This window comes from Eschrichtius robustus, chromosome 19 (assembly GCF_028021215.1).
Source record: "Eschrichtius robustus isolate mEscRob2 chromosome 19, mEscRob2.pri, whole genome shotgun sequence".
In the NCBI taxonomy this organism is placed as follows: Eukaryota; Metazoa; Chordata; class Mammalia; order Artiodactyla; family Eschrichtiidae; genus Eschrichtius; species Eschrichtius robustus.
In genome coordinates, this window is record NC_090842.1 from 57024210 (window position 1) to 57042394 (window position 18185).

The 18185-nt window shown below is 39.0% G+C and overlaps 1 long non-coding RNA gene across 2 annotated transcripts in view; it reads right to left on the reverse strand.

Moving 5' to 3' along the window:
* Window positions 1-3760: 3760 nt before the first annotated feature.
* Window positions 3761-18185, reverse strand: part of LOC137753245 (uncharacterized) — a 64068-nt gene continuing 49643 nt past the window's right edge. For both annotated transcript variants that reach the window (XR_011071422.1, XR_011071423.1), the window contains exon 4: window positions 3761-4750. This is a non-coding gene — a long non-coding RNA (uncharacterized lncRNA). The remainder of the gene's footprint in view (window positions 4751-18185) is intronic.

An 18185-nucleotide genomic window follows, 5' to 3' on the forward strand; every position in this document is an offset into this window, starting at 1 on the left:
ACCACCAGGGAATTCCTGAGCAGTATATCTTAATAATGATGCCACATAACAGAGATACATTCCAAGAGTACAATGAGAACGAACACTGGAAGCAACCTCATTCCATTAGGAAAAAAGACTAACATGACCACAGGCACACAAGCATTCAATGTGTTTCTCACTTCAATAAAATGGCATAAAAAATTATTCCTTTTTGAAAATTAGATTATTTTATGTGTTACATTCAAAGAACCAACTGAAATTTTTTACATTTCTTTTTTCTTTTTCTTTTTTAAAATTTTATCTTCTTTCTTCTTTTTTTTTTTTCTTTACAAACCCCTGTGTCGAGGGCTGACTTTCAACAGATAGCAGTGAAGGAGCTGCTCTGCTACATAACTGAAATATTTTAGAAGTAATAAGCTAGTAATTTGCCCAAACATTACACAAATGTGCAAAATTTTAAAATATACTGTGAATAAACACTTTAAAATCTTAGGAGTAAACTAGGTCAGTGATGTGCTGGAAATATAAAAGTGAAAAATTAAATAGCATAAGAGGAATCTTAAATGAGCAGAACTACATTCCATGTTCTTGGATGGGAAGATATAACATGTCATTAAGATTTGAAACTTCTTCGAAGGTGTAGATTCAATTCAATATCAATCAAAACAGCAAGATAATTTGGAGGGAACTAGGCAATTTGCCTCAAAATTTAACTATAATTGCACAAGAAAATCCAAGTCATTTCCCCCAACACTTTATTATCGAAATTTTCAAACATACAGAAACCAAGTCATTCTTTAAAAATAATAATGATGAAGTGGATTGACCTGCCCGATTTCTTAAAACTTAATACAACAATTAAAGTGTGTGGTACAAATGAAGAATAGTTAAACATATCAATGGTTCAGAATGAAGTTTCAGAAAAAAATTATAGATAGGAAAATCAACAAGTGAGAAAATAACTGTTCAGTATGAGGGACTAGACAAACTGGTGAATGAACTGCCAAATCAAATCTTACAGGCAAATAAATTTCAGGGCAAAAAACATCAGAAAGAGCAGGAACCAGACACCCACATGCAGCAGAGGTGCAGCTGACCAAGAGAGTATTGTAGCTGATGATAAATCCTGTACATCAGATTTCTGATTGCAGAACCAATATCACATCTCAGAATCAAGTCTTGGACCCAAGCATGCCATTAGAAATGAAGACCCAGCTGTGAGGATATTCACTGGTAAACATGCCTTCTTCTGTAATTGAATTTGGCATTAATTCCAAGGTTAATTAATTCCATTTTGATTTGAAGATCAAAATCTACAATAATGTAATTTCCTAGTGCACCAATTCTAGTAAAGATTCAGACAATGTCTTAAAATCTTCATGAAGTGCACACACAGAACTTTTCAGTATAAATGAATTTCCCAAATTCAGTCTCACCCAGATAAGGTCCAGTGGAAACAGAAGACACAAACATTTATTTAAGATAATCAGTGCCCTCTAATTTTCTCTATTATACGTTTAACTCATCTTGACCCCATGCTTAGGGAATCTCAAACTAAGACAGTTTAATCAAAGGACAGAGGTGAAAATTTGGACAGAACTAATGCAGGGAAAGAATTGAGATGACTTTGTAGGCAAGTGAGTGAGAGGAATAGAATCTCTGCAATGATCAGAGAACAGCCCTTCACACTGACTCTCTCAGGGACTCTTGCATATTCTCATGAGAAGGTATTATTATCCATACCTTGTGTAGATTCCCATCTCCAAATATTCACTTCTTTTTTACCCCCAGATAGTTTCTAAGTCCAAAATAAAACTCCCCTCACCTGAGTAACCTTTGTTCCGGGATGCTGGACCCAATGTTTACCAGATTTATCGTGGGAGGGAAAAGCTGAACCCTCGGTTATAAGTTTGGTTTTCCTGACCTCACCTCTCTAGAGCTGTGATTATTATGTTATTTGTAGCATCAATGACAGTGCCTCCAAGAAAAATCTCTAAACATTTTTTCTAAGCACACTAATAATCCAAATTAACTATGAGTGTTTAAAGAGACTATCCCAAGATGCTGTCAGAAGTAATTGGAAGAAAACATTTTTTTCTGCACTCCCTACAGGGATGAGGACAAATAATTGTGAGTCCTAAAAAGTGAAAACTTAGAGAATAAACATATGACCCTGCCTATATTCTGAAAATCTCTGAGGGGTATATTTCCTAGAAGAGAATTCTTAGATTCCTAAGACCTTGATGAATTCTACCTATTAAAGATTTGGTAAGAAAAAGAGAGGCCTTTCTCAAGGAGAGAGAGTGGGGGACATCTAAATAAGGTAACAGGTATTGACAGAGAACCCATTATAAAAGGTAAAATAAATTAGATGGGGCTGTGTGATGGAAAATCAACTTACTATGGAGTCAGAGGGCATGGGAGTGAGGAAATGGAGGGGAGTACAGATCATACTCTCAGCAAGAGTAACCAGAACTTCATGGGGTGAAGGGAGAATTTAAATTCTGATGGGTAAGAGCTGGTAGATCAGGACTTGTTGAATTACGGTAAATATAAATTTAATACTCATTAGATCAAAGTCCATTATTAGCAAAAAAAAAGAGTGGGGTCCATGCATAAGTAAAGAAATTAATCACAGTTTTTAAAAGGGGTATATTACCAACTTAACATAAATTAGGAAAAAAGAATGGATGTAAAGTGAGGATTATTCTGAATTGTGAAAGGAAATGGAGGGATTTCTCAACAGATGACTTCAGCTTCTTTATGATTCAGGAGACAAGCATATCTGAAAAGCATATCTGAAGCATGGAGACTTGAGGATAATTAAGAATATCTGAAAGCACAGCAGTAGATAATGGCATGCAGAGTTGAAACATGAAACAGAAGAGATCTGTAGGGCAGAATCATAAGAGGAGTTCAGGTTATTGGCGATTAAATATTTATGCTGACACCAATCTACCTAGTTGTGTATTCAGCTGCACAAAACTACCATAGTGTAGCCACAGGGAAAAAAAATGGACACTAGATTCAACTAATGCTGAGGTTTTTCCAGGTCAGGGTGATGGGATGAAATAAGAAAGGAATTAAAGTTATTGAAGGAGACTGAAAGGATTAACCAGAAAATTACACAAGAGAGAGAAATAAAGAAAGAAATATTGGGTTGAATTGACATGACAGAAAACTAAGAATGTATATAATGGACTCAAAAGGCAATGAGAGAGAAGCGGAGCTATGTAGAAAAAGAATTCCAGAAATCTGCATGGGGACCCCTTGAATCTTTGCTGAACACTAAGTTGTGCATGCATAGGGTGAAACTCCATAAAACTGCACATATAAAAACCAGGTAACTGTGAACTAAACAGTTCCCAGAGCTCATTCAAAGCTGGAAGGTGCTCAAGATATGACCAGCCAGAAAAGAGAGTCCTCACTGATCACTTAGGGCATTCAGTAGAGGCACTAGGAGGGCCACCCACACCTTAGTAGTTGGACTAAATATCTCTATAAAGAAGTTATTCTACACTTACTTAACAAAGCTTAAATGTAAGCTTTGAAAGAATCAAACTGAACCACAAGTAAATTAAATACACATCAGAACAATGCCTAATACTTCTTTTAAAAAAGAAAGTAAAATCCAGGCACTCAAGAGAGTAAAACTGACAATGTCCATCATCCAATTAAAAATTATTAGATAAGCCAAGAAACCAGAAAAATATGTCCTTTAAACAGAAGGAAAAATAGTCAATAAAACAGACCCATATATCTTTTGTTTGTTTGTTTAATCACTACATGAGATTAACAATAAATTACACACTGGAGAAATGAAAATCAGTGAACTAGAAAAAATATTAATAGAAACTACCCAAAGTGAAACAAAAGAGAAAAAAAAAATTGAACTTTTAAAAGGTAATGGAGGGGACAGTTTTTCGAGGCCGAAGCCCACTGTATCCCCCTTTGCCTGGCAAAGTAATAAAGCTCTCCTTTTCTACTTCACCCAAAACTCTGTCTCAGGGATTCACTTCAACACCGGTGTACAGAGAAGCTGAGCTTTCGGCATCAATTTTGGTGTCCAATGTGGGGACCACTCAGGGATGGTCCCAGGTTGGGGGGTCCCTTGGCTTGATCAGATGCTCCAAGGTTTTTTCCATGCCAGCCTCTTTTGGGGGAGCGGAGGGTTGGAGAATTCCTTTAGAGGCCAGATCACCTGGGACCCTTGTCTGGAAAGGCCGAGCCCCAGTCATACCCCATCCGTAATCTTGGCAGCTGGAACTCTGAGGCGGGAGTAGACGGTGGGAGAGAGACCGCCCTAGCAGCTGCCAAGGCCATCTTTGCCTTGAGGATGTTCCTCTCTTCCTCCTGCCTGGACTGCCCTGGACTTCCTACTCCGAGGAATTATTTTGAGGAAGCAGAAAAGTAGCGTTGGGGACGTTGCTGGCAACACCTCGGCCAGCATTTGGGTAAGTCCCCCATCGTGCACGCTGTGGCCCCTTTGGCCCTGTCCATTTGGGGGAGACCTGGCTCCCATTTGGGGGATTTTCCGTTTGGGGGAATCCATTTGGAAGGTGCGCAGCTTGGACAGGGGTCATGGGCTAAGTGGGACTTGGAAGCCAATTTGAGCCTTGTGTTGTTTGGTTTTTGGTTTGAGGATTCCGTTGCTGGTGAGGATTTTGGTTTGTTCTTTGTCCATGCATGAGTGGTCTATCGATCAAACACGGAAAGCCCTTCTTCTTCGGTTCCAGGGAAAATTTTGGCAGATTGGTCAACCTATAATCTATGACAAAAAAGAATGAGATTCTATTGTAATTCTGTTTGGCCAATGTATATTCTTAAAAGTGAGCAGAGGTGGCCTTTGTATGGTGCCCTGAATTACTATCAGCTAGAATTGTTTTGTCACAGGAATGGACAGGCTGGGAATTCTCTCCACTCCATCTGGGCTAGCTACTCTGGGCTCACTCCCTTGTAGGAATTGAGCCACTCTGGGCCCCCTGAGAGCCAACTCTGCGTTTGTTCTCTTTCAAGAACTGAGCCGATCTGTTTGGAAGCCTTTGTCTGGGAGTAGAAATGGAATCTTTGGGCTACACCTTGTCTGATCTTTTGTTTGTGGGACCATGTTTGTTGTTTGTGTGGATGTGTCTCAGTACTTGCATTGACTGGTTGAGACGAATATCAGGGCTCACATGTGACAACACCTGGGGACCCTATTGCATCGGGCTTTGCCTGTGGGAACACTGGTTGGGATATTCCCTTTTGGACTAGCCTTGTTACGGGCGAGTAGAGCTCTGTTCCATCTTGTAGCCCCCCACCCCCACCCCCGTAGGGTATTGTTATAAAACTGGGGGATCCTCAGCTATGCTCTCATGAAAAGGAATTGGTTTTTCTCTCCCCTGTGCCCAGGCCCTCAGGAATACTTATCTAAACCATCTCTAGAGACAAAACAAAAACAAAAACAAAAAAAAGGCAGGAGTGGGGTAAGAAAGCCTTTTTACACTCATGCGGAAAAACTGAGATTTCTGGTTGTTTCTTTATGTGGAAGTTAACTTGTAAATGAGCTCTATTTAACTGACTTAAGAGTAAGCACTTACAAATTGAATCTAAATATCTAGAAAATTAGCCAAGATAAATTCTAGGACCACATGATCTGGGAAATATTCAGTACTGAATTGATATCTGCTATTGAAGGTGGCTTAAGCTTGTTGGTTTGATTAATATAGACATGTCTTTAGAGTCATCAATATTAAGTATAACACTTTTATTGCACCTAGTTTTGATAAAATTTAAATAAAATCTTGTTATATCTGCTGCAAATTTTTCAGCAAGGAGAGTACCTCGATGTGAAGAAAATTTTAAGGGGAAAAAATGTAAATGAGATCAGAGCTTTTAGGTAAACTCTATTAAGAATAATTATGTTTTGGGCTTCCCTGGTGGCGCAGTGGTTGAGAATCTGTCTGCCAATACAGGGGACACGGGTTCGAGCCCTGGTCTGGGAAGATCCCACATGCCGCGGAGCAACTAGGCCCGTGAGCCACAACTACTGAGCCTGTGCGTCTGCAGCCTGTGCTCTGCAACAAGTGAGGCCGCGATAGTGAGAGGCCTGCGCACCGCGATGAAGAGTGGCCCCCACTTGCCCCAACTAGAGAAAGCCCTCGCACAGAAACGAAGACCCAACACAGCCATAAATAATAAATAAATAATTAATTTTTCCAAAAAATGAATAATTATGTTTAGATGCTCAACATCACTAATCATTAGAGAAATGCAAATCAAAACTACAATGAGGTATCCCCTCACACCAGTCAGAATGGCCATCATCAAAAAATCTACAAACAATAAATGCTCGAGGGGGTGTGGAGAAAAGGGAACCCTCTTGCACTGTTGGTGGGAATGTAAATTGATACAGCCACTATGGAGAACAGTATGGAGGTTCCTTAAAAAACTAAAAATCAAACTACCATATGACCCAGCAATCCCACTACTGGGCATATACCCTGAGAAAAGCATAATTCAAAAAGAGACATGTACCACAATGTTCATTGCAGCACTATTTATAATAGCCAGGGCATGGAAGCAACCTAAGTGTCCATCAACAGATGAATGGATAAAGAAGATGTGGCACATATATACAATGGAATATTACTCAGCCATAAAAAGAAATGAAATTGAGTTATTTGTAGTGAGGTGGATGGACCCAGAGTCTGTCATACAGAGTGAAGTAAGTCAGAAAGAGAAAAACAAATACCGTATGCTAACACATATATATGGAATCTAAAAAAAAAAAAAAAAAGGTTCTAATGAACCTAGGGGCAGGACAGGAATAAAGATGCAGACGTAGAGAATGGACTTAAGGACACGGGGAGGGGGAAGGGTAAGCTGGAATGAAGTGAGAGAGTAGCATCGACATATATACACTACCAAATGTAAAATAGATAGTTAGTGGGAAGCAGCTGCATCGCACAGGGAGATCAGCTCAGTGCTTTGTGACCACCTAGAGGGGTGGGATAGGGAGCTTGGGAGGGAGATGCAAGAGGGAGGGGATATGGGGATATATGTATACATATAGCTGATTCACTTTGTTGTACAGCAGAAACTAACACAACATTGTAAAGCAATTACACTCCAATAAAGATGTTAAAAAAAAAAAGAATAATTATGTTTAGAACATCTATCTAAAATAGTCTTTCCAGATTTTGGCAACTTGAAATTCTAGAGTTGTGCTAAATAAAGTGATGGAAGTTTATTGAATAGCTAGATCATTTCCAAATAAAACAAGATACTGAAACATTTAAAAAATAGAATAAAATAAAAGGTAACAGAGCTTCATTTACCTGTGAGATAATATTAAATGGGCTAATATACACATAATTGAAAAAGGAAAAGGGGAAAAACATTTATTTTGAAAGGAATAAGGGCTGATAATTTTCTCAGTGTGATAAAACTATAAACTACAGGTCCAAGAACCACACTGAAAGTCATAAAAATTGAATTCCTGAAAACTGTAGTTAAACATAAAATCTTAAAAGCAGCCAAAGAAAAACTCATGTTAGGAAAAGAGGAACAAAGATGATTTCTTATCAGAAACTATGCATACCATAAGACCATGGAATTATATCTTACAGAGCTGAAAAGGAAAAAAACTGTCAACCTAAAATTTTATACCCAAATAAAATATCTTTCTCAAGTGAATTTAAAACAAATCCTCTAATGAACAAAAACAGAGAACTTATCACCAACAGACTTTTACTGAGTTAAAGAGTTAACTTCCTTTAACTTTGGAGTTAAAGGAAGTTCTTCAAATAGAAGAAAAATGATACCAGATGGAAACCTAGATATACACAAATAAATAATGAGCACTGGAAATGGGAACTATGTAGGTAAATGTAAAAGTTTTTCTATCTTTGATTTCTTTGAAATATTATTTTTAAAATAGAAATTGTAACAATATGTTGTGAGGTTTATAACATAGGTAGAAGTAAAATATATGACAATTGCATAAAGAATGAGTGGGGGAATGGAAATATGTTGTTGTAGGGTTATCACATTATATGTGAAGTTGTCCAGTATTACTTGATGGTAGACTATGAGAAGTTTTCTATTGTAAACCCTAGAGCAACAGCAAGAAAAAAATAAGATATACAACTAAAAAGCCAATAGTGGGGATAACAAGAAATCCTTTAAAAATACTCAATTAATACAAAAGACAAAAAGGAGGAAAAATAACAGAGAGGGAAAATAGAGAGTAAATATTTTAAAAGGTAGATTTAAACTCAACAATATGAACAATCACATTATAAATGGCCCAAACACTCCAATTAAAAAGCAAAGCTTGGGACTTCCCTCGTGGCACAGTGGTTAAGACTCCCTGCTCCCAATGCAGGGGACCCGGGTTCAATCCCTGATCAGGGAACTAGATCCCACATGCATGTCACAACTAAGAGTTCACATTCCACAACTAAGGAGCCTGCCCGCCACAACTAAGACCCAACACAACCAAATAAGTAACCAAATATTAAAAAAAAAAAAAAGAAATGAAGTCACACCAGATGAGGGTGGGCCCTAAACCCCACATGTGTGTCTTAAGAAAAAAAAAAAAGCAAAGATTGTGAGGCTAGATAAAAAAGGACCCAACAATTAGCTATACATAAGAAATTCATTTTTTAAATTCACATAAAGACATAGAGAACAATTCAACACCCATATGCAAAAAGAAAAAGAACTTGTATCCATATCTTACAGCTTAGACAAATATTACCTCAAATTTGATCATAGGACTAAATCTAAAAGTTAAAGCTATAAATGCACAAGGAGAAAATACTTGCTTCCCTGAGGTAGGTGCAGAGTTCTTAAATAGAACAAAAGTACAAACCACAAAAGAAAATTTTGGACTTCCTCAAAATTAAAGGCTTCTGTTCTTCAAAATTCACAGTTAAGAAAATAAAAAGGCAAACCACAGGCTAGAAGGAAATATTCACAATGCTATAACCAACTGGTAACCAGAATATATAAACAACTCTTGCACATCTATAAGAAGAGTCCAAGCAACTCAATTGAAAAATGAGCAAAACATCAGTCACTTCTCAGAGAAGATATATAAATGGGCAATGAGCACTTGAAAAAATGCTCTGCATCATTAGTCATCAGGGAGACACAAAACTACAGTGAGAGCTTCCCTGGTGGCTCAGTGGTTAAGAATCCACCTGCCAGGGCTTCCCTGGTGGTGCAGTGGTTGAGAATCCGCCTGCTAATGCAGGGGACGCGGGTTTGAGCCCTGGTCTGGGAAGATCCCACATGCCGCGGAGCAACTGGGCCCGTGAGCCACAACTACTGAGCCTGCGCGTCTGAAGCCTGTGCTCCGCAACAGGAGAGGCCGCGATAGTCAGAGGCCTGCACACCACGATGAAGAGTGGCCCCCGCTTGCCGCAACTAAAGAAAGCCCTCGCACAGAAACGAAGACCCAACACAGCCATAAAATAATAAATAAAATAAATAAAGGGGAAAAGATGGTTCAATTTAAAAATAAATAAATAAATTAAAAGACAAAAAAAAAAAAAGAATCCACCTGCCAATGCAGAGGACATGGGTTCGAGCCCTGGTCGGGGAAGATCCCACATGCCGCAGAGCAACTAAGCCTGTGAGCCACAATTACTGAGCCTGCGCTCTAGAGCCCGTGAGCCACAACTACTGAGCCCACATGCCACAACTACTGAAGCCCACGCTCCTAGAGCCCGTGCTCCGCAACAAGAGAAGCCACCACAGTGAGAAGCCTGCGCACCGCAGTGAAGAGTAGCCCCTGCTTGCCGCAACTAGAGAAAGCCTGTGCACAGCAATGAAGACCCAATGCAGCCAAAAATAAATAAATAAATAAATAAATAAATAAATAAATAAATAAATAAATAAATAACTACAGTGAGATACCACTACACAACCACTCAAAATGTAAAAGACAAATGATGACGAGCAACTGGACCTCTCATATATTGCTGGCAGGAAAGTGAAATGTTAAAGCCACTTTGGAAGACAATTCCAAATAATTTTTGTAGCATTAAACATACTTACCATACAACTCAACAGTTTCACTTCTAAGTATTTACCCAAAAGAAATGAAAATGTATGTCCACACAAAGACTTATACATGATGTTGATAGCAGCTTTATTCATAATAGCCAAAAATTGGAAACAACCCAGTGAATAGATAAGCCAATTATGGTATATTCACAGACAGGAAAACTGTTCAGCAATGAATAATGATATAATTGAACGGAATTCTGCTCAAGAATGGATAACTGATACGATACCAAGGATAAAGCTTAAAAACATTTTGCTGAGCAAATAAGCCAGGCACAAGAGGGTACATACTATATTGATTCCATTCTTGTGAAATTCTAGCAAAGTCAAATCTGTAGTGACAGAAAGCAGATCAGTGGTTGCCTAGTTGCCTGTAACTGGGGAAGGAGGTGGAATTTACTCCAAAGGAACTTGACAGAAAATATTGGGGTGGTGGAAATGTTTTATATATATCTTGATTGTAGTGATGGTTGCATGGGTCAAATATATATTGGTCAAAACTCATTGACCTGTACACTTACAGTGGTACATTTTATTGTATGTAAATTATAACACAATAAAGTTTATTTAAACAGAAAAAAATAGAAGACATTCATGTTTGGGTAGGATGGCGTAGTTTGAAGCAAGCCAATGCTTCTGCTCAGAACAACTAGAAAAGCCAGATCAATTACTACGAGCATATTTTAAAGGTATCAGAGAGCTGTGAAAGCAACAAGGATTGAGGAAATAAAATTCCAGAGAGGGAAGAATCTTCAGACAAATGCTGGGGATCCTCATGTCTCTCTAGGTGCTTTGCAAACTCTGGGTATGGTCCAAAGATTGTGAATCTGGGGACTTCCCTGGCGGTCTGGTGGTTAAGAATCCTCACTTCCACTGCAGGGGGCATGGGTTCGATCCCTGGTCAAGGAATTAAAATCCCACATGCCGTGGGGTGCAGCCAAAAAAAAAAAAAACCACAAAGACTGTGAATCTGGACTTGGCGCAGGAACAGGGCCACTGCTGAGACCTAGAGAAACCAGCAGAACTTTTGGAAGTTGTAGGAGGGTGGCAGGGATCAAATGGAGATTTCAGGGGCTTCAAGAAACTGATTTCCTACCTAAGACATTTGCTGAATAGCAAAATGTGGCCGGGAAGGAGGCTAAGTAACTAAACCAAAACCTCAGAAAACCAGAGTTGAACTTCCCAAGGTATCCAGGTACGAAGGAGATAAAGTCCCGTTAGTGGGAGGGGCCTTGAGAACAACAGGTGAGATCTGAAAATTTTATAGGGTATTTTATAGGGTAAATTACCACTGATGATCCACAGTGACTTTCTCCCTTGGATTATTTACCAATCTAGACTCAGAAAGAGGCTGAGAACTCAGATGTTTACCCCGGGCAAATAGCCGCTGCCAGAGTTCAAAAAGAAATCCAAGTGGCTTCCTCCTCAAGTTTCCGTTTGAACTTTTTTGCCTGGCCTGAAGCATCAACTCAGGCACAGCACACTCTGGCCAGGAAGCTGAAGCTGACCCCAAAGCCTTCTAGGGCTGAGGCCGTGTCAGGGCACCTCACACATGAGAAGAACAACCCCAGATGGCACAGGCGGTTCCCCTGGAAGCCAAGAGTTTACAATTGTTAGGGCACCCCAAGCAGGACACGCATTGGTCAGGCAGAACAGGTTCACAGAGCCCCCAGCGTGGCCGCCTGCCCTGGGCCTTCCTACCCCAAGGTTGCCAGACCAGTCCAAATGGTCCAGTTCAGTCCTTGCTTTCAGAAGGAATGCCCGAGGCAGTCAGTTCCAAACAGCTTGCTTTTCCATTACACCCGTCATCTGCCTCACAGGTGTGGACAACATCTAAAGATGTTTTGCCTGGAATGTGCAGGAGCCAGGGTCACCTCCTGCTGTCTCCTCATCAGTTCTGTCAGGTGTGATTGTAGGGTCAACAGTCAATTAGAATTCAAAGCACATGCAGCAGTTTCGAAAAACAGCAGAGGCATTTTTCTTTAGGAAGGGAAAGCTTCCAGGAGTAGTTTTGAAAAGCAAAAGATCATTAATGCCCTCCCTCTCTTCCTTGCTTCCCTCAGATGCTGGGATTTGAGAGGGGTTTTTTTTTTTTTCCTTCATTGTTACAAAAGTAGTGTGTCTCACCCGGCAGTCATAACTTCACATTTTTTTTCAATCATTCCCTACTCTCACTCAGACCTGTCATCTGGAAAAGTTGTGTGAAAGAGAAACGAAAGTATTTTCATAGAAAAAAAAATTTATATAACAAATAGAATGACACGTTCTGTTCAGAAATTGGTCAGGATGGAATCCTGAATTTTCAAAAATTTCAAAATGGGTTTACATAACCTTCCACCCCCTTAATCCTGATCATTTATTGGGTAAGTCGTCTAGAAAAGATCAATCCCTTTCTGGGGTAGCTGTATTTAATAATCAAACTGCCTTCCTAAGATGTGTGTACCAGGAGGAAGGTGAAAAAAGTAGAGGCAGGCTATCAGTCCATTGTTGCAAACTACATCTAATCCAGAAAGCTGAACACAAGTCAGCAGGAATGAGACATCCCCCAAGAGAGGGGTCAAGAGCCAGATGTGTCAGGAGTGGGTGGAGGGGTCACAGTCCTTGTGATGTCCTCCTTCAACTTGCAGCTTTGGGGCAGGAATCACGAGTTAGAAAAGCAATTACCTGGCATTAGAAACACAGAGCTTATTGGGAGCTCAATTTTAGATGGTCCTATCAGAGAATAAACCCTTTCCTGTGGGCACCTGTGAGTGACCCAGATGGTCCAGCCAGCATGCACAATGTTGTCACAGTTTTGGCCCCCACAGAGGGATGCCCTAAATCTGTAACAGTCCTAGAGTGTGAGTTCTATTTATTGAGCTATACCTGCTTTCATTTCAGCACAGCTCATAGCAGGTTTTCACTTAGAGACAGCACCAGGGAATTAGGATCTGTTGATTCAGGATTTTTAAAAAGCCAGCAGATTTTCTTCAGCCTCAGCAAAGACACTACAGTGCCAGACAGCCATGTTCCAAGCCCCAGTGACAAGCAAGATTTTCCTAAGCCCTTTTTATCTTGTCAAACTTTGAGTCCAAATTGATCCACTCAAAATGTGCACCTCAGGCCAGAAAATCATCAGCCTCTAAGAGCTGTCAGATATACGACAAGGACCTACTATATAGCACAGGGAACTCTGCTCAATATTCTGTAATACCCTAAATGGGAAAAGAACTTGGAAAAGAATGGATACATGTATATGTATAACTGAATCACTTTGCTGTACACCTGAAACTAACACAACATTGTTAATCAACTATACTCCAATATAAAATAAAATTTTTTAATAAAAAAATAAGAGTTGTCAGATATACAATTTCACAAGAGCTTATTAGCAAACTGAAAATTGCTTTTTTTTTTTGAAGATCTAATTGGCTTTATTAAGCGATTCATGAATCCAGCAGCATCCCATCTAGCAAGTAGAAGTGCACTCACTGAAAATTGCTTCTTAAAACTCCAAAAGTGTATCTCCATCTGGAGATTGCCTCTTTTTATGTTGTCTCATTTCTTCCTTTGACTCCAATAGGCAAAAATCATAGTAAAAGATCATCACCTATGGAAACTTGTTCTGTTTCCAATACTCAAAAAATTTAATTCTCGGGACTTCCCTGGTGGTCCAGTGGTTAAGATTTTGTGCTCCCAGTGCAGGGGGCATGGGTTCAATCCCTGGTCAGGGAACTAAGATCCCGCATGCCGCAGCTAAAAAAAAAACCCCAAAAAACACCAAAAAAAATCTTAATTCTAATCCACCCATCAGTGGCAAAAAGCAAGGAATTTGTGTTCCCCTAACACTTTTTCTTTGCCACTTTTCCTATACGGATGATCTCTCTAGCATTTATGAAATTAAAAGCATTTAACATTTTATGTCAATTTTATCATACATCCATATGCAAGAGTAACAAGATACAAAGCAATTAAAATACCTCCCTCTTTTTTTTTTTCTCATTGAAAGTTTACTCAAACCTCTAGTAGTAAAGTTAGCATTTACAAAGTTAATAATACAGCTTTCAAGAAAAATAATGGCTGGAATGCAAGTGGAGAAGGGAAGAGGGGATTTAAAAGACTTTTCTCCTCTGCCTGGAGGAGAAAACAAAAACTAGAAGCATCACTAAGGCGGTATTGTTCCCCCTCACTTTAGCCAGCACGGCCAAAAGCAGCCAGGGCATCCAGCGAGCCAAATGTCCTGGAGATGATCTATTAGTTTCATACTCCATAAATAACTTTTACCTCTCACAACAGACTGCAGCTCAGTGCTGTTTCATACCATGGATGACTCCACAGTCACCCAGGAACCAAAGTTTCATCATAGCCCACCCCTTCATCTTCATTTCAGTGAGTCAGGGGTGGGTCTAGCAAATCCCACTTCTGACACCATCTGTATCAGAGGTCTCCAAGACCACCACCCCCAGGTTCAACAATTCACTAAGAGGACTCACAGGATTAAGCATCTAGTCATACTCGTGGCTATAATTTATTATCCTTATTAAGGGATACAAAGGAAACAAAGCAAAATCAGCAAAGGGAAAAGGTACATGAGCAAAGTCTGAAAGAAACTACGTACAAGCTTATGAGCTCTACCCACCACCAGAGCCTCCCATCAAGCCTCTTAGATAGCCTCAACCACCAGAGGGCAGACAGCAGAAGCAAGAAAAACTACAATCCTGCAGCCTGTGGACCAAAAACCACAGTTACAGAAAGATAGACAAGATGAAAAGGCAGAGGGCTATGTACCAGATGAAGGAACAAGAAAAAACCCCAGAAAAACAACTAAATGAAGTGGAGATAGGCAACCTTCCAGAAAAAGAATTCAGAATAATGATAGTGAAGATGATCCAGGACCTCGGAATAAGAATGGAGGCAAAGATTGAGAAGATGCAAGAAATGATTAACAAAGACCTAGAAGAATTAAAGATCAAACAAACAGAGATGAACAATAAAATAACTGAAATGAAAACTACACTAGAAGGAATCAATAGCAGAATAACTGAGGCAGAAGAACGGATAAGTGACCTGGAAGACAGAATGGTGGAATTCACTGCTGCGGAACAGAATAAAGAAAAAAGAATGAAAAGAAATGAAGACAGCCTAAGAGACCTCTGGGACAACATTAAACGCAACAACATTCGCATTATAGGGGTCCCAGAAGGAGGAGAGAGAGAAAGGACCAGAGAAAATATTTGAAGAGATTATAGTCAAAAACTTCCCTAACATGGGAAAGGAAATAGCCACCCAAGTCCAGGAAGCGCAGAGAGTCCTATACAGGATAAACCCAAGGAGAAACACACCGAGACACATAGTAATCAAAGTGGCAAAAATTAAAGACAAAGAAAAATTATTGAAAGCAGCAAGGGAAAAACGACAAATAACATACAAGGGAACTCCCATAAGATTAACAGCTGATTTCTCAGCAGAAACTCTACAAGCCAGAAGGGAGTGGCATGATATACTTAAAGTGATGAAAGGGAAGAACCTACAACCAAGATTACTCTACCCGGCAAGGATCTCATTTAGATTTGATGGAGAAATCAAAAGCTTTACAGACAAGCAAAAGCTACGAGAATTCAGCACCACCAAACCAGCTCTACAACAAATGCTAAAGGAACTTCTCTAAGTGGGAAACACAAGAGAAGAAAAGGACCTACAAAACAAACCCAAAACAATTAAGAAAATGGTCATAGGAACATACATATCGATAATTACCTTAAACGTGAATGGATTAAATGCCCCAACCAAAAGACATAGACTGGCTGAATGGATACAAAAACAAGACCCATATATATGCTGTCTACAAGAGACCCACTTTAGACCTAGGGACACATACAGACTGAAAGTGAGGGGATGGAAAAAGATATTCCATGCAAATGGAAATCAAAAGAAAGCTGGAGTATCTATACTCATATCAGATAAAATAGACTTTAAAATAAAGAATGTTACAAGAGACAAGGAAGGACACTACATAATGATCAAGGGATCAATCCAAGAAGAAGATATAACAATTATAAATATATATGCACCCAACATAGGAGCACCTCAATACATAAGGCAACTGCTAACAGCTATAAAAGAGGAAATCGACAGTAACACAATACTAGTGGGGGACTTTAACACCTCACTTACACCAATGGACAGATCATCCAAAATGAAAATGAATAAGGAAACAGAAGCTCTAAATGACACAATAGACCAGTTAGATTTAATTGATATATATAGGACATTCCATCCAAAAACAGCAGATTACACGTTCTTCTCAAGTGCACACGGAACATTCTCCAGGATAGATCACATCTTGGGTCACAAATCAAGCCTCAGTAAATTTAAGAAAATTGAAATCATATCAAGCATCTTTTCTGACCACAACGCTATGAGATTAGAAATGAATTACAGGGAAAAAAACGTAAAAAAGACAAACACATGGAGGCTAAACAATACGTTACTAAATAACCAAGAGGTCACTGAAGAAATCAGAGAGGAAATCAAAAAATACCTAGAGACAAATGACAATGAAAACACGACGACCCAAAACCTATGGGATGCAGCAAAAGCAGTTCTAAGAGGGAAGTTTATAGCTATACAAGCCTACCTAAAGAAACAAGAAAAATCTCAAGTAAACAATCTAACCTTACACCTAAAGAAACTAGAGAAAGAAGAACAAACAAAACCCAAAGTTAGCAGAAGGAAAGAAATCATAAAGATCAGAGCAGAAATAAATGAAATAGAAACAAAGAAAACAATAGCAAAGATCAATAAAACTAAAAGTTGGTTCTTTGAGAAGATAAACAAAATTGATAAGCCATTAGCCAGACTCATCAAGAAAAAGAGGGAGACGACTCAAATCAATAAAATCAGAAATGAAAAAGGAGAAGTTACAACAGACACCGCAGAAATACAAAGCATCCTAAGAGACTACTACAAGCAACTTTATGCCAATAAAATGGACAACCTGGAAGAAATGGACAAATTCTTAGAAAGGTATAACCTTCCAAGACTGAACCAGGAAGAAACAGAAAATATGAACAGACCAATCACAAGTAATGAAATTGAAACTGTGATTAAAAATCTTCCAACAAACAAAAGTCCAGGACCAGATGGCTTCACAGGTGAATTCTATCAAACATTTAGAGAAGAGCTAACACCTATCCTTCTCAAACTCTTCCAAAAAATTGCAGAGGAAGGAACACTCCCAAACTCATTCTATGAGGCCACCATCACACTGATACCAAAACCAGACAAAGACACTACAAAAAAAGAAAATTACAGACCAATATCACTGATGAATATAGATGCAAAAATCCTCAACAAAATACTAGCAAACAGAATCCAACAACACATTAAAAGGATCATACACCATGATCAAGTGGGATTTATCCCAGGGATGCAAGGATTCTTCAATATACGCAAATCAATCAATGTGATACACCATATTAACAAATTGAAGAATAAAAACCATATGATCATCTCAATAGATGCAGAAAAAGCTTTTGACAAAATTCAACACCCACTTATGATAAAAACTCTCCAGAAAGTGGGCATAGAGGGAACATACCTCAACATAATAAAGGCCATATATGACAAACCCACAGCAAACATCATTCTCAATGGTGAAAAACTGAAAGCATTTCCTCTAAGATCAGGAACGAGACAAGGATGTCCACTCTCACCACTATTATTCAACATAGTTCTGGAAGTCCTAGCCACGGCAATCAGAGAAGAAAAAGAAATAAAAGGAATACAAATTGGAAAAGAAGAAGTAAAACTGTCACTGTTTGCGGATGACATGATACTATACATAGAGAATCCTAAAACTGCCACCAGAAAACTGCTAGAGCTAATTAATGAATATGGTAAAGTTGCAGGATACAAAATTAATGCACAGAAATCTCTTGCATTCCTATACACTAATGATGAAAAGTCTGAAAGAGAAGTTATGGAAACACTCCCATTTACCATTGCAACAAAAAGAATAAAATACCTAGGAATAAACCTACCTAGGGAGACAAAAGACCTGTATGCAGAAAACTATAAGACACTGATGAAAGAAATTAAAGATGATACCAACAGATGGAGAGATATACCATGTTCTTGGATTGGAAGAATCAACATTGTGAAAATGA